The sequence below is a fragment of the Festucalex cinctus genome, chromosome 13 (genome assembly GCF_051991245.1).
Source record: "Festucalex cinctus isolate MCC-2025b chromosome 13, RoL_Fcin_1.0, whole genome shotgun sequence".
Lineage (NCBI taxonomy): Eukaryota > Metazoa > Chordata > Actinopteri > Syngnathiformes > Syngnathidae > Festucalex > Festucalex cinctus.
The window spans coordinates 27,203,970-27,222,191 of NC_135423.1; the positions used below are offsets into that span (position 1 = coordinate 27,203,970).

Genomic DNA, 18,222 nt, shown 5'->3' on the forward strand with positions numbered 1-18,222 from the left:
CTGAATGTTGTCATAGAGATAGCTTCAGGCCTTGACTATAAACATACATGTCAAGTTTGGGATTTTTTGGACCATGTACCGGAGAGTTATTAAGCATATAATTTTTCATTGCGAAACACAAATTTTGATGCCCCGCCCTCATCATATAGTATTTCGAAAAGTCAAGATTTTTCTCCCTGTCGTTGGCTCAGGTCTTGACATAGCCCAGGTCAAGTCTGAAGTCAGTCGGATGAAACGTGTAGGAGAAGTGGGCAAAAGTATGGCCCCTGTAAATGTGCTAAAATCGTAAAAAATGGGACATTCAAAAATTCGTAGCTCACTTCCTGTTCATTTTAGCATATGGGTCCAAGAGACTTTTTTGTAGGTCTTGGGCTCCCTCATACACCTAAAAATCTTCGTAAATCTTGCTTAAACGTACAACCGGGGCTGCTTCATTAAAATTTTCTAGGGGGCGCTATTGAGTCATTTCTGTAAAAATAGCACAATCCAGGATAAAATATCGCTCATTTTGCCAGGCCAGATGTGTGTGCCAAGTTTCATGCGTTTCTGTGCCGGTTTAGGCCCTCAAAATTGGTGTTGTTTTCTTGGCGAACAGCGCTTAGCCACGCCCACAGCGATTCGCGAAAACTCACAAACTTCGTGTTGTGACATCATGAAGACCGAAACCCTCATCTGAGCAAATATGAGGTAGTTGCAGTTAATGTGGTTGGAGAAAAACATTTAAGAAAAATCGTAAGAAAAAAAATTGCCAGACGGTGGCGCTAACAGTAAGATGAAATATAAGTTCGTAGATGTCTTAAGGGCTGGACTCTCATCAAATGTGTGAAATTTTGAGAAGATAGGATTACCTGGATCAAGTAAAAGCAGCTTTTATGGCCACGAAAAATTACCAGACTTTGCGGCACCGTAGAGGCCACGCCCTTTGGCGAAAAGTTACAATATTCGGTGTGGGGCATGATCAACATCTTAAGGCTTGTCTGACCAATTTTCAACTGGATCCCTTCAAAGAGCTTGGCACAGTAGCTAAAAACGTAAAGTATGACATTTATTGTCACCACTAGGTGGCGCTATATATATAACAGAATTGTATCATATAGATGTTTTCAGGCCGTGACTATTAAGTTGCATGAGAAGTTTGAGATTTTTTGGAGCTTGTTCATGGGAGTTATTCAGCATTTTGTCTTTCTGGACAAATTAAATTTTAAAGGCAATATTTGATGCCCCGCCCCCGTCATATAGTATTCCAAAAAGTCAAGATATTTTGCCCAGTTGTTGTCTTGGGTCTTGAGATGACACATGGCAAGTTTGAAGTCAACTGGCTGAAAAATATTTGCAAAGGGGGAAAAAGTATGACCACAGTGAATGGGCCAAAATGGGCCAAAATTGGACATTCAAAAATTCATAGCTCACTTCCTGTACATTTTAGGAAATGGCTTCCACTGACTTTTTTGTGCGTCTCGGGGTGCTACACGTGCCTGACAATTTTCGTAGCTCTAGGTCAAACGGGCCGGGATTGGGTTTTATTTTTCTACGCTAGGGGGCGCTATAGAGTCGCATTGTTATGGCAACTACATAATATCAAATTTTTCGCCGGGCCCGAAGAGACTGCAAAGTTTGGTGAGTTTTCGGAAATGTTTAGACCCTCAAAAATGCAATCGTTTACGGAGAAGAAGAAGAAGAAGAAGAAGAAGAAGAACTAGAGCTGCGAGCAGCTATAAAGGGCCCTCGCAGCCCGGGCCACGTTGGGGTCCTTGCACGTTGGGGTACTTGCACGTTAGGGTACTGGCACGTTGGGGTACTGGCATATTGGAAGCAAAATTTCTTCGAAAATGGCATAATAAACGTTTACATGTAGAATATTTTTTTTGCCAGTGTGTGTCAAACTCAACGGGTTTTGGTGATTGTTAAGACCTGCAAAAATCAGCGTCCTTATTTATTTTTAGGCAATGAGTTGCCCTGATTGGTATTTTTTGTAAAAGTGTATATATACATCATCGCTCGTTGTACTCATTGCACAATGTTACTTTTATTGTCCAAAGGGGCAATCAAAAATGAATAAAACAAAATGGAAACGTACATACATTTGGATCGGTGTGAAGCCAGTGAACAATTTGAGTGGTGGAAACTAAAAGAATATTCATAAATGACTTAGTTATCACACTTAGAATGAGTTTACATTTTTTGTACAAAATACCGTATGTGTTTTTTTTTTTTTTTTCATATATTATGCCTCAAGGGCTAGGTGGCGCTGTATTTATAACTGAATGTTGTCATAGAGATACCTTCAGGCCTTGACTATAAATATACATTTCAAGTATGGGATTTTTTGGAGCATGTACCTGGGAGTTATTAAGCATAGCCTTCATTCACGATATTGCTTTTAATGTCCATAGAGGCTATCAAAAATACATAAAACTAAATAACAAAAATATGTATGTTTGGTTAGGTCTGATGCCAGTGAACATTTTGAGTGGTGGAAAGTAAAAGAATATTCATAAATGACTTCGTGATCACACTGAGAATGAGTTTACAATTTTTGTAAAAATACCGTAAGTGGGGTATTTTTTTTTCATGCCTCAAGGGCTAGGTGGCGCTGCATATATAACTGAATGTTGTCATAGAGATAGCTTCAGGCCTTGACTATAAACATACATGTCAAGTTTGGGATTTTTTGGACCATGTACCGGAGAGTTATTAAGCATATAATTTTTCATTGCGAAACACAAATTTTGATGCCCCGCCCTCATCATATAGTATTTCGAAAAGTCAAGATTTTTCTCCCTGTCGTTGGCTCAGGTCTTGACATAGCCCAGGTCAAGTCTGAAGTCAGTCGGATGAAACGTGTAGGAGAAGTGGGCAAAAGTATGCCCCCTGTAAATGTGCTAAAATCGTAAAAAATGGGACATTCAAAAATTCGTAGCTCACTTCCTGTTCATTTTAGCATATGGGTCCAAGAGACTTTTTTGTAGGTCTTGGGCTCCCTCATACACCTAAAAATTTTCGTAGATCTTGCTTAACCCTTGTGCCATTGTTTAGCCAAATATGTAAATTGGGAGTTGATTGTGCAGGGAGAAAACACAAAAAAAAAAAAAAAAAAAAATGAGCCACGGCTTTGGAAAACTGGGGGACCGTCAAAATGCGAGTGTGCCGACATTTCTCAGCCATTGCATGAGGCAGATTACTCATTTTATAACCCTGGAAGATGCGTTAGCCAACCGCGTAACATTAATGTACATTATAAGTGACATTTTTGGACCGATTGGACACTGCATGTATTTTATTGCAATTTCCGTGATTTCTGCATGAAATCCTTCTATGGACATTCCTCGACGGTGCCATGGGCATGAGAAAGATTTCGCACCCCAAATCCACCAGGTGGCGGAAGAGGCCAATTAATGATTTTCCTTGCAAACACCGGACTGTTTCCACCACGCCATATTCCACACAGACTTATTTCTTCGTGCTTTTTACTGATTGTGCATTCAACAAGATGTTAGTGGATGCGCGTGCACGTTAGTGGGCGCGCGTGCGTGTTCGTGGATGCGCGTACACGCGCGCCACTTATATTTTTGTGCAGAAAAAGGTATTGCGAGCTATTGACTTATGTTCCGTGTTAGGATATGCTGTTTGTTAGTCTGCATGGACGTGGGAGGCACGTTCCCTAGTGGGAGGGGTCGAATGGCAACGCTCTTTGTCGTTGTTATGTCCCCAAAATGAGCCACTGTTAGAGGTGGGCGTCGTTGCAATACAGCGGTTTTCCTCAGTGTGTGAAGGCTGTTATTTATATATTTTTTTCTCTTTCTTCACTTTAGAACTTTAGAATTGATAGCGTGCATATTCCACACGCATGCGCAGTTCGATCATCCATTTTGAACCAGCCTACCATTGCCATTTGCTCTGCAAAGCCTGCAGGGGGGAGGCGTGCCATTGTGGCCAAACGTGCGTGCAACGTGGAGGTGACGTATTTCCCTTCGTGCATTCTTCAAAACATGGCAAGGAGCATGGATCGGTGAAAACAGCAAGCAGAAGGGATGAAACAAAACAAAAAAAAACGGGTTTTTTTTTGCAACTTATGAAGTGTAACATGTAACGGTTGTCGAGATGAATTCCTCGTCGGTTATCTTATCTGGCCGTTGCATTTCTACGTGTGAAAGTGCTAAGCTTCGATTTTTATTCGGCTAGTTTGGATTCACAACACATTTGGCTAACGTGCAAGAGGCATGAGCTTCCTGGATCTAAGTAAAAGAACGGCGATCGGAGACACAAATAGCTGCAAATGCAAGTTGGCAAGTAGGTACTTCTACAAAATAAACATAAACGAACATATGAGCACGTCCTAGAATGCCGCGGGGGACGTGCAGCTTCCCAACGGTATGTAGCTCGTCGCTGTGTTGACTTCCGTTCGCCGGATACAATTGGATACAGGCGGTGTAAATTTATCCGAAAAACAAGCACGATATCCGGGTAAACTCAACGGACGTCTCGGTGTAATGGAGCTTTTTCTTTCCGTTATTTTTCCGGAACCGTACGTCCTACGGGGAAAATGGCACATATCTGACCGTGTTGTCTGATGCTCTAACTATGTCATATGAAAGATTCAAATTTATTTCTTTATTATACATATATACAACACAGTTAATTTTCTTCATAATCTATTATTTGGCTTATGTTGTCCTATGGCGGGGGGAAATAATAATAATAAATAAATATACTATATTTATGCATAGTTTTGATGCCAATGAACATTTTGGGTGGTTGAAAGAAAAAAAAATATTAAAAAATGATTTAGTTATCACACCTCAAAGTAGAATTACTGATTTGGCTAAAATAATCGCGAGGAGATTTTTATGAGTTAAATTGCCATTGTCAAAAAATTTGACATGCATTGAAAAAATTGTTGTTATAACTTATTGCCTTATTCAAAGCTCTAATTATGTCATATGAAGTATTAATTTTTTATTTATTTTTTATACATGTATACAGCACAGTTAGTTTTCTTCATAGTCCATTCTTTGGGCTTGTATTGTCCTAAGAGGGGGGAATACATAAAAAAAAAAAAAAAAAAAAACTTCATATGTATGGATAGTTCTGATGCCAATGAACATTTTGAGTGGTTGAAATATAAAAAAATATTAAATATTGACTTAGTTATCACACCTCAAAGTAGAATTACTTATTTGGCTAAAATATTTGCGAGGGTTTTTTTTTTAGTTAAATTGCCATTGTCAAAAAATTTGGCATGCATTGAAAAAATTGTTGTTATAACTTATTGCCTTATTCGAAGCTCTAATTATGTCATATGAAGTATTAATTTTTTATTTATTTTTTATACATGTATACAGCACAGTTCGTTTTCTTCATAGTCCATTCTTTGGGCTTGTATTGTCCTAAGAGGGGGGAATACATAAAAAAAAAAAAAAAAACTTCATATGTATGGATAGTTTTCATGCCAATGAACATTTTGAGTGGTTGAAATAAAAAAAAATGTTAAAAATTGACTTAGTTATCACACCTCAAAGTAGAATTACTTATTTGGCTAAAGTATACTCTTCGAGGGTATCACTGGTTTCAAGGCACGAGGGTTAAACGTACAACCGGGGCTGCTTCATTAAAATTTTCTAGGGGGCGCTATTGAGTCATTTCTGTAAAAATAGCACAATCCAGGATAAAATATCGCTCATTTTGCCAGGCCAGATGTGTGTGCCAAGTTTCACGCGTTTCTGTGCCGGTTTAGGCCCTCAAAATTGGTGTTGTTTTCTTGGCGAACAGCGCTTAGCCACGCCCACAGCGATTCGCGAAAACTCACAAACTTCGTGTTGTGACATCATGAAGACCGAAACCCTCATCTGAGCAAATATGAGGTAGTTGCAGTTAATGTGGTTGGAGAAAAACATTTAAGAAAAATCGTAAGAAAAAAAATTGCCAGACGGTGGCGCTAACAGTAAGATGAAATATAAGTTCGTAGATGTCTTAAGGGCTGGACTCTCATCAAATGTGTGAAATTTTGAGAAGATAGGATTACCTGGATCAAGTAAAAGCAGCTTTTATTGCCACGAAAAATTACCAGACTTTGCGGCACCGTAGAGGCCACGCCCTTTGGCGAAAAGTTACAATATTCGGTGTGGGGCATGATCAACATCTTAAGGCTTGTCTGACCAATTTTCAACTGGATCCCTTCAAAGAGCTTGGCACAGTAGCTAAAAACGTAAAGTATGACATTTATTGTCACCACTAGGTGGCGCTATATATATAACAGAATTGTATCATATAGATGTTTTCAGGCCGTGACTATTAAGTTGCATGAGAAGTTTGAGATTTTTTGGAGCTTGTTCATGGGAGTTATTCAGCATTTTGTCTTTCTGGACAAATTAAATTTGAAAGGCAATATTTGATGCCCCGCCCCCGTCATATAGTATTCCAAAAAGTCAAGATATTTTGCCCAGTTGTTGTCTTGGGTCTTGAGATGACACATGGCAAGTTTGAAGTCAACTGGCTGAAAAATATTTGCAAAGGGGGAAAAAGTATGACCACAGTGAATGGGCCAAAATGGGCCAAAATTGGACATTCAAAAATTCATAGCTCACTTCCTGTACATTTTAGGAAATGGCTTCCAATGACTTTTTTGTGCATCTCGGGGTGCTACACGTGCCTGGCAATTTTCGTAGCTCTAGGTCAAACGGGCCGGGATTGGTTTTTATTTTTCTACGCTAGGGGGCGCTATAGAGTCGCATTGTTATGGCAACTACATAATATCAAATTTTTCGCCGGGCCCGAAGAGACTGCAAAGTTTGGTGAGTTTTCGTAAATGTTTAGGCCCTCAAAAATGCGATCGTTTACGGAGAAGAAGAAGAAGAAGAAGAAGAAGAAGAAGAAGAAGAAGAAGAAGAATTCTTACAAAAACAAGAGGGACGTCGCAGCGGTCGCTGCTCGGGCCCTAACTAGAGCTGCGAGCAGCTATAAAGGGCCCTCGCAGCCCGGGCCACGTTGGGGTACTTGCACACGTTGGGGTACTTGCACGTTGGGGTACTCGCACGTTGGGGTACTGGCACATTATGAGCAAAATTTCTTTGAACATGGCATGATAAACCTTTACATGTGGATTTATTTTTGTTAGGTGTGATGTGTGTGTCAAGCTCAATGGATTTTGGTGATTGTTAAGATCTGCAAAAATCAGCGTCCTTTTTTATTTTTAGGGAATGAGTTGACCTGATTGGTATTTTTTGCAAAAGTATATATACCCATCATCACTCGTACTCATTGCACAATGTTGCTTTTATTGTCCATAGAGGCGATAAAAAAAATTAAACTAAACAAACAGTGAACATCTTGAGTGGTGGAAAGAAAAAGAATATTCATAAATGACTTAGTTATGACACTGAGAATGAGTTTACAATTTTTGTAAGTGGGGTATTTTTTTTTCTGCCTCAAGGGCTAGGTGGCGCTGCATATATAACTGAATGTTGTCATAGAGATAGATACCTTCAGGCCTTGACTATAAACATACATGTCAAGTTTGGGATTTTTTGGAGCATGTACCGGGGAGTTATTAAGCATATCCTTTTTCATTGCGAAACACAAAATTTGATGCCCCGCCCTCATCATATAGTATTTCGAAAAGTCAAGATTTTTCCCCCTGTCGTTGGCTCAGGTCTTGTCATGGTCCAGGTCAAGTCTGAACTCAGTCGGATGAAACGTGTAGGAGAAGTGGGCAAAAGTATGCCCCCTGTAAATGTGCAAAAATCGTCAAAAATGGGACATTCAAAAATTCGTAGCTCACTTTCTGTTCATTTTAGCACATGGGTCCAAGAGACTTTTTTGTAGGTCTTGGGCTCCCTCATACACCTAAAAATATTCATCGTTCTTGCTTAAACGTACAACCGGGGCTGCTTCGTTAAAAATTTCGAGGGGGCGCTATTGAGTCATTTTTGTAAAAATAGCACAATCAACAATAAAATATTGCTCATTTTACCAGGCCAGATGTGTGTGCCAAGTTTCATGAGTTTCTGTGCATGTTTAGACCCTCAAAACTGGCATTGTTTTCTTGGCGAACAGCGCTTAGCCACGCCCACAGCAATTCGCGAAAACTCTCAAACTTCGTGTTGTGACATCATGAAGGCCGAAACCCTCATCTGTGCCAATATGAGGTAGGTCCAGTTAACGTGTTTGGAGAAAAACGTAGAAGAAAATTCGTAAGAAAAAAAATTGCCACTTGGTGGCGCTATCAGTAAGATGAAATATAAGTTCGTAGATGTCTTTAGGGCTGGACTCTCATCAAATGTGTGAAATTTTGAGAAGATAGGATTATCTCGGTCAAGTTAATGCAGCTTTTATTGTCACGAAAAATCTTCAGACTTTGCGTCACCGTAGCGGCCACGCCCTTTGGCAAAAAGTTACAATATTCGTTGTGGGGCATGATCAACATCTTAAGTCTTTTCTGACCAATTTTCAACTGGATCCCTTCAACCAGCTCAGCACAGTAGCTAAAAAACGTAAAGTATGACATTTATTGTTACCACTAGGTGGCGCTATATGTATAACTGAATTTTATCATATAGATGTTTTCAGGCCGTGACTATTACATTGCCTGAGAAGTTTGAGATTTTTTGGAGCGTGTACATGGGAGTTATTAAGCATGTGCTCTTTCTGGACAAATGAAATTTTAAAGGCAATATTTGATGCCCCGCCCCCGTCATATAGTATTTCGAAAAGGCAAGATTTCTTGCCCAGTTGTTCTCTAAGGTCTTGAGATGATAAATGCCAAGTTTGAAGTTAATTGGATGAAAAATGTTTACAAAGGGGGAAAAAGCATGACCACAGTGAATGTGCCAAAATAGGCCAAAATTGGACATTAAAAAATTCATAGCTCACTTCCTGTATATTTTAGGAAATGGCTTCCAATGACTTTTTTCTGCGTCTCGGGGTGCTACACGTGCCTGCCAATTTCCGTAGCTCTAGCTCAAACGGGCCGAGATTGGTTTTTATTTTTTCTATGCTAGGGGGCGCTATAGAGTCGCGTTGTTATGACAACTCCATAATATCAAATTTTTCGCCGGGCCCATTGAGATTGCAAAGTTTGGTGAGTTTTCGTAAATGATTAGGTCCGATCGTTTGCGGAGAATAAAGAAGAAGAAGAAGAAGAAGAAGCGGAATAATAATAATTCTTACAAAAACAAGAGGGACCTCGCAGCGGTCACTGCTCGGGCCCTAATAATAATTCTTACAAAAACAAGAGGGACCTCGCAGCGGTCGCTGCTCGGGCCCTAATAATAATGCATATATTTGTGGGGACTGGCCTCAAGTTGTATTATAGAATTTAAAAATATGCAGAAGTTGGCAAGTTAATTCATGTTAAAAATTAAATGTTGCGTCATGTTGCGTTAAATGTTGTTTCATCCTCACCTCCAGTGGTGTGCGATCATCACTGACTTACCCCTGACAGCGTTCTGTGACACGAGTTCTGGTCCGGTTTTGCTCGAGAGGAAAATAGTCCGGCAAGCTGTCTGGCGTCAAGTAAAAAAAGCATTTTTCTTCTGAAAACAATTTGTGTTCAAAAGATATATATATATATATATATATATATATATATATATATATATATATATATATATATATATATATATATATATATATATATATATATATATATATATATATATATATATATATATATATATACAAAACTCCCTCAGATTAAACTGAGTAGACAATGTGTGGTTTGTCAGAATTCTGGCAGAGGGATTTTTATACAGTAGTTTTATCCATGAAATCAAATCTTGACCCAATTGAACTTTTTGTAAGACAGCAAAAAGTTATGGCCATTCCACTTGATCAAAAGCCTTTTTATCGTCTAAACTGAGTATTACCAAGTTATTCTGTATCTTGGGAGAATAAATAATGTTTGAACAAATGCTAAATGTTGCTAGAGGAATGTCTGCCCTGCACAAAATCAGTCTGCTCAGGGTGCACCAGTTTGGTCATCACTAAACTTGGGAGACTCGCCAATATTTTTGCCAAAATTTTCTGGTCTGAGTTTAATAAGGAAATCGCTGTAAGAAGCCACTTCCTCCAAATATTTGCCCTTCAGGAAGTACCGTGATAACAGCTTCGTTCAATGTTGGTGGAAGAGATTTCTCAGTGTATGCCTAATTATACAACTTAAGCATGTATGGAACAAGTTTTACTTTAAGATATTTATAAAACTCATTTCCCAGCCCATCTTCGCCTGGACTCTTCCCATTTTTCAGCAAGCCAATAGATTTAGCAATTTCCTCATTTGTTATCTTGGCATTAAAGGTCACGCAATCCACCTGATCCAGCACAGGCAAATTACAGCTGTCTAGAAAATTCTGCACGTCATCAGAACCAGTTTGAGAATAAGAAGTATAAGAGATTCATAAAATTGCCTAAACTTCGGGGCTTTCCACCGCCAGAAGTTTTGGAGAACTTTTCATTTTACTTTGTTAAAATTCAGTTTGCGCATTTTTCCACCAACAACAATTTCCAGGGTAATTAAATTCCCCAGGGGACATCCAAGTACTATCTCAGTAGCAGGGTCTTGCTGATCCAGGCTGGATCTTTGAGGGGATGGGCTGCAAAGACCACGGCTGATGGGTTGGTCAAATTTGGGGGGGTGTTGTTTTTAAATTGGCTGGGCTCACCAAACTCATACGTCATCAAACTCATTTGAATTAATTACAGAGAGCTCTAAGATGCTGTAGAAACACAATTCTAAATTCCCTGCAGAACTTTTAGAACCAAGAACTCCCTTTACCCAGAACTCAAAGATCCTGGGCTTGTTGGTGGAAAAGCAGCTTATGTCATAACTCCTCTAGATTGTGATGTGAATGGTGCTGTAAATATGTCCTCTCCACCTCCTCTAGAAGTTGAGTATCCTGTAAAAATATGATTTTATCTTTTTATTAAAAATACACAGTGGATTTGCATTTGTTGTAGCCCTTACACAGTGCCAAGAAAGAAGTGGCAATACTCTGCGGTAAATCAAAAGACGTGGGCAGTCGTCGTCAATGTTTGTCAGTCACCAATCTGTCACCGTAATGGGATGGCCATCATTGACGGATTGCCAAATTTATTAAGGATTGACGATTACATCGATGGACGGAAACCCCCTTCGGTCGATTTAGTTCATTCAATTTTTCAAAGTTTCCCGTCAATTGTCAACAGAATGGGTTTGACAGGCCCACCTCTGCTAAAATGTCCAAATAATGACCAGGACATGTAGACAGCATTAGTAGACACCCGTTTATATAGTTTATCAGCAAAAAAAAAAAAAGTGATTTAGTTTTGAGTATCCCTTTTATCCCATTCCGTGTCGTTGGAAATGAGCATGGAAAAGAGCTGTCAAAGAGCAGGCTCTGAATGGCAGTGTGAAAGGTGTCTTAAATAATGATATCAATCTTCTTATAATAATCAATCTTCAATCTTTCAACAGAGCTGCAGAGAGAGGGCAGCATCGAGACCCTCAGCAACAGCTCTGGTTCAACCAATGGCAGCATCCCACGAAACTTTGAAGGCTACCGTTCCACTCTGCCCACCAATGAGAACCAACCACTGAGCCTCTTCTCCAACAACTTCACCTAGTCTTCTTCATGCACTTCATCTTTACAACCTAACAAGCCAATATCACGTACAGTAATCAATACGTAACCAAGAGTTAAAGTAAATATACGTATGTGGGCAATATTGTTGGAAACCCTGTGTTAATGAAAAAAAAACCACAGTTGCCACATTAACAACCTGAATCTGACTAAATGAATTATTAAAATTGTAATGAAAGTTAACCAATGAAAATCAGTCATTACTTTTGAATTGTGGTTCAATAGATAAATGAAACTGGTGTAGAGAAAAATTATAGTACCTTGAACTTAATGTTGTTGCACAATCTTTTGAAGCAATCGCTGCATTCAAACCATTTTTGCAACTTACAATGAGACTTAAGCCTGGTTCACACGGCAGGAGAATTGGCCCGATTTTAGCCCCGAATTTCCCCTCCCGACAATCGTAAGGACGCGCCGAGACACAAGCGATAATCTTCACAGATAATCCTGCCATGTGAATTGTCACCATACACGGCGCCTCCTATCGGCGCTCGGAAGGACCCCCGACTTGAAAATCGGGCATATCCAACATGTTGGATTTTTTGGCCCGATTTCGCTGCGCACAGCAGATTGACAGTGACGTGCAGCCAATCAGAAAGCGAGCCAGCGAGGAAGCCGGTGGGGAATCCAAAATCAAAACAGTCATGACGCAGCACAAAATCCGTGCTCGCGCTATTACACCCTTTTTATTTATTTTTTTAATTATTTGTATTTTTTATATACGCACACACATTCTCCACAAATAAACGTGGTCTCCGGGTGGGACGCCAACCCGCGCCACCAGCACTGAGCCGAGGGCAAGTGATGTCTCGCCAGTGCCCATTTACACTCCTTTAAACAAGACCTTTTCTTTTTATGCCGCTTTTTCGGCTGAAAACCAGGATCGACTCATGTTGACGACTCGGAAGCCACGTTTAATCTCGAGAGGTTTTGCGAGACTTCCCGTCACATTCTTGAATGAACTCGGCTCGTGTGGAGTGTGTTGGTTGTGCGGTGTGGCCGCACACCACGCACGGTACGTTCAAAACTGGAACTCCCGTGATTTTTTCTCTTCACGTGTGGTGTCTGTCAAAGGTTGGAAATCGGCCGACAGTTTTAAAATCTTGCCGTGTGAACCAGGATTTATGCATGTAGTCTTATGCTGCGTTCTCACCAAAAGCGAGGGATGGCGATTCGGCGGCACGTTTGCATTGTAGTCAATGGAGTTTGCGCGCAACGGAACGAAAGTACGTGGGGCGGCGCGGAGGACTCGTTTCGCGCGTTGGGACGCGGTGCTCAGCAGCAAAAATCCGCACATTTGTGACGAAAATCCGCACATTCGCATATTCGTCGAAGTTCCAAAAATTGAACTTTTTTCGCCAATCGGCTTCGAGTACGGGCCACGTCACACACAGCGTCCTCTCTATTGAGCGCAACAACACGGCCAGCCGTGACAAAACGATGAAGTCTTTGGACGGACATTATGGGTGATTTAACTCACCGTTTGCATCACTAATAAACGTTCAGCAATACAGCCAGCACCGGATTACAAGTAATACATCTTACCTTCCTACTAAAATGGCTTTCTTTTTGCCCACTTTGAGGTCTCTGCATGTCAACCAAGGTTTAAGGTGCTCCACACTGTGTTGGTGTATTGAAGCATGTTGACATTTTCACGCCTGCGACGTCCTCTTCTTCCAAAATGACCATACACTGGTGTTTTTTTGTTTGTTTTTTTATACCCACTCACTCACACACACACATGGCTTACTTCTTGCAAGGCGCACCTGGGCCTTCACCCAGGCAGAGGATGGAACCCACGCCAACCGGCACCAAAGGCAAGTGACGGGTCCACTCCGCCCGGAGCCCCCATGCACTGGTGTTGCTACTGTTTGTTTGAGACCTCTTGCATACTAATGAGAAAAACGTGACTTCTTTTGAGATCAACCCACTGTTGTTCGCTGAACCAATGAGGTTGAGCTTCAGCCCACTCCCAAATCCTCCAGAGCCCGCCCCCTTCCAAAGACGGGCAAATCACGGAGCTCTACGAGTACGAATCGTTCTGCTACATTTCTAGCCGTCAGATATGGTGCAAAAGTCCCGTGACTGGACAGCAGCAGAAAAAACACTTGTGACTCCTAGTGGCGACTTCTTTGACTACAATTTGTCATTTCTACAGGTACAAATCGTGATTTTTACAGATACAAAATACTTTCTACAGGTACAATTTTTTTTTTACACGTACAATTTTTTTTATACGTACAAAAAAAAATTTTTACGTCCAATTTTTTTTTAACGTCCTTTTTTTTTTAAGTTACACCTTTTCTATTTTACGGGTACACATGTTTTTTTTACAGGTACATTTTTTTTTACGCACAATGTTTTTTTTTAAGTACATTTTTTTTTTTTACAGGTACAAATCACGCCTTTTACAAATAAAAATTTCTACTTTTTTCTACAGGTACACATTTTTTTTTACGAGTGACTTTTGCGCCATATTTAACTCCATAATTTCTTGTTTGAGAGGAGTATTAACAGTACCTACAATTTTGTCCATGTGTGTATTTGGACCCGTTTACTACATAATATAAAGTGTATCTTTTAAGAAGTCAGAACTGTTTTGCCTTTAACTCTCCGACCACCAAAAACATTTAATAACGATTAGTAAAATCACGACGTTTTCAAGTATGATGTAAATGATCAAAACCTTTGTCATATTCAAGATTTTTTTTTTTTGGTAACGTGTGGCAGTAAAAGAGTTAATGCTCCCATAACGGATGTAGGAAACTGGTCCTCTTTGTAAAAATGTAAAATGTATAGTCTTGTCTCAACACACCTTTTTGACTTAACACACTTGGTGAATACAGTTGATTCTAGAACTGCTATAAAAAAAATAATAAGAAAAATACATTTAGGGAATATTTTTTCTTTATTGCTCATTATTGAATCTGGGATTTTGTCCCTCATTTAATGATTTTGTTCTGAGGAATAAAATTTTTGTTATAACAAAATTCAGTATTCAAAAAAGGAGGACATTTGAGCGGCTATGAACATTACTGTGGCACAGTCCTCACAGACTTGAGATTTTTCTCTTGGTTTGTTTATTGAACATATACATTCAATACCAAATATAAAATAAAAGTGAAAGAAAGAAAACAAAAGTTAAAAAGGAAAATAATTAGTCATCTTTATTTATATAGCGCTTTCAGGGAATAGGAAGAAGTACAAGAGTATAATTATCTGGATTTCTTGTCTAGTTTCATGTTTATTGACTGCAGTGATGGGGTTTAACAAAACAAGCCTACTCAAATGTATTGTATCCAATGTTGTTCCCTCTAATTTTCCATGTGTCTGTGCATTCACACAAACTTCTTGAGTGTTCCATGGAGTATGGTGAGCAACATCCACGGACGTATATATGAATGGACTCACAATGCCACATACCCCGCAGTCTTTTCACGTTATTTACTGTCTCTACGGTGAAATACATATGATATATGTTAAAATAATATGAATGATAAAATTCACACCACTTATATATCAGATTTGTGACACGATTAGAATCAGCCCCACTTTGTTACTTGTTCTTAATCAAACAGGTAATTTTAAGCATAATTAAGTCATAAAACAATTTGTAAAATATGGACATCATCCATTCAAATATAATGAAAAACATGCCATTTATCAAACCATGAACATTTCTGAAACGCGTGAAGAGTTCTATTTCGTTCCTCCCGACCGCCAGGTGGCGGTGCTGTAACCAGCACGGAATTCCCCTTGTCGCGACAGCGTCATCGAATGAGAATGACAAAATATGCCTGTCAATGGTTCTGGCCGACGTAATCCCGTATATAAAAGGGAACGTCGCCAGAACACATCCTCTTTAACCTTTCTCGCACAGCGTTATACGCTCCGTCCGTCGCGAGTAGCCTGTGATCTGGTTGATCGGGGCTGCGGGTGTTCCTCGCCCCCCTTGGTTGCGACGGTTCAGTGCATTTTCTCTTTAGTGATTTGTATGGATAGACTGTGTACAGCTTCAGGCCGGGGCGCGTATGAGCTAAGTTAACATCTTTAATGAAAGTCGTTTGGATCGCTTTGTTTATGACTTACGGGTGACGATACGGTTGAGAGTATCCTCTCCTAGCTTGTTTTCCTGGCGGTGGGAGTGTGTAGTTTCAGGCTGACACAACTCTCTTGTCGGGAGCACCAGCTGCTTCGATGTTTTTGGCTAGATAAGGTGCTGTTTATCAAGCCGACTGCTAGTGTGGGACGCCATCGAGCGAATCCTTACTCGCTGTGTGGGCGCCCTCGCCTCACGGAGCCAATCCGCCACGCGGGGTTTCGGCACATAAACCACGTACGTGACTCTTCGATCGCGGGGGGTCGTTCCCTCCTCACGGTGTCTGCCGCCGTCTTTGCGGGGAGCTCTGTTTGATTCCGTTGGTGGCGGGGAGGGTCTCGCCTCCTATCCCCGACGAAGGAAGCAACATTTTGACGCTCACTCACTGACTGCGCGTCGAGTGGAGGCAGCCGTGGAGGACGTCACTCGCTGTAAACACTAGAGGTTCCTTCCTGCCGTAAGGAGGACTGCTGCCTCGACGGTGGATCAGGTGCTGACGCGGCAACCGATGCTTTCGATACCGTGTTGCCATTTACTGTGCTGAAAAGAGCTTGCCAGGGAAGGTAAGGCATTTTCGTCTCCTCTTCTAAATTGTGGCGCCACGCTACTCAGCGGATGGCTGGGAGCCGACACCGCCCTGATGTTTGCGGCTTGAACGATAACCAATGCCGGTTATCGTGCACTCTGCTAGCTTGTGCCAGCACAACCTGAATTGTGGCCTACGTGGTGTGTCAGCAACCCGTTGTTTAGATTTGAGGTAGCCGAGGGTTAGTATGGTGTCCCGACACCCGCCTAGGTTGCGGTGTCGCACCCGATGCGGTTGCCTCCGTTGTGTACGGGTGTGTAGTTGGGAGACGCATTGATATCCTCCTGCCGCGATTGCAGGAGTTCACCATGCGGGCTGGCGGAAACGGTATGAATTATTTCGTATCCTCTCCTAGCTTGGATTGTCTCACTATTTCGGCTTTGATGCGCTTGGCTTGCTGAGGTACCGTGGGTCATACCAACTGCTAGCTTATGACGGCACAAACGTCTACTTACGTGTCGTTAGGGCCGCTGTGTGATGCGCTTCGCCCCCAAACAGACTCGGCCGCTATCAATGCGCAGGGTTTCGCTTTATTCCGTTAACAACACGAAAATAGCAGTAGATTGACTTGACATGGCGTTATGGAGGACGCTGCCGTAGAGGCGCCTTGGAGGATGAAATGGCCTGCTGTCCTAGTGGGAGCGGCGCATTTCCGCTACGGTGGCCGCTCATTTACCGGCAGCGGCTGTTGCCGGTTACATGGCGCCTTCAGCTGGTGGCGTCGCCAGGGGCGGTCATTGGTGGGGGGCATTGGTTCACTGCCCCCCGCAGACCGATCAAGGCACCAGTCTGCTTCTCCTGCCCCGGCCCATCAAAGTGAAGGGCATCAGCTGCCTTGATGTTGTGTGCTAGCCGAGATGTTGTTTGCCATACCAACTGCTAGCTTAGGACGGCACATACGACCACTTGCATGCATGTTTGTTTGATTGCTTTTGGGTCTCGTTTTGTTCGACCTGTAAGGGGGCAAGGGCGAGGCCAGGGACCGCCTCCATCTTCCACATTGGGTCTGCCGCTCTTCACACGAAGTCTGCCGCGCTCCATGCGCGGAGCTTCAGTGCCATTGTCAACTTATGGCGGCACAAACGACCACGTGCATGTTTAATTGATTGATTTGTGGTTTCGTTTTGTTCGGATTGCAAAGTGGCTGGGTGCGAGTCTAGGACCGCCTCCATCTCACATACTTGGCGGCCGCTCTTCCACACGAAGTCGGCCGCTCTCCACGCAGCTTCTGCTGCTCTCCAGACGCAGCACTGTGTTTGGTCCGTTAAGGATGAGGCTAGGTGCAGCCTCCTCTCCCACACAGCGTCGGCCGCTCTCCACACGGGGTCTACCGCTCTCCATACGCGGCTCTTCGTCTGCATGCGCGGAACCTGTTTGTCTTGTACCATTGGTGATGGGGCTGGTGGCTGCCCCTTCTCCCCCACGGAGTCAGCCGCTCTCTACATGAAGTCTAGGGTTCTCCGTGTGCGGTTCTTCGTTTTATTTCGCGGAGGAAGGAGCTAGGTGCAGCCTCCTCTCCCGCACGAAGTCTGCCGCGGTCAACGCGACTTCTGTCGCTGTCCGTGCGCGGAGCTTGGTTTTGTTCAGTTGGTGACGAGACTGGTTACTGCCTCCTCTCCCTCACGAGGTCGGCCACTCTCTACGGGAATTCGGTCGCCTACACGGAGTCTGCCGCCCTCTCTGCGCAGGGCTTCGTTGTGGTTTCGTGTGTGATGGGTGTGGTTGCTGCCTCCTTTCCCGCACGGAGTCTGCTGCTCCCTACACGACGTCTGCCGCCCTCGCTGTTGTTCGGACTGATTATCACTTTTCGTTGCAATTTTGCAACTTGGTGGCGAGTGGGAGGGTGGAATAAGCTCATTGGGGTGATCAAACCCCTTCCGCTTGTCAGGTCTCTGCGGGGACGACGTTCGCGGCAGGGGTGG

The 18,222-nt window shown here is 42.2% G+C and overlaps 1 protein-coding gene across 2 annotated transcripts in view; it reads left to right on the forward strand.

The window, feature by feature from the left end:
* Positions 1–11,798, forward strand: part of bcas3 (BCAS3 microtubule associated cell migration factor) — a 1,025,650-nt gene extending 1,013,852 nt beyond the window's left edge. For both annotated transcript variants that reach the window (XM_077541215.1, XM_077541210.1), the window contains one exon: positions 11,450–11,798. The gene's annotated coding sequence lies outside the window, so the exon portion shown is untranslated. The remainder of the gene's footprint in view (positions 1–11,449) is intronic.
* Positions 11,799–18,222: the final 6,424 nt, after the last annotated feature.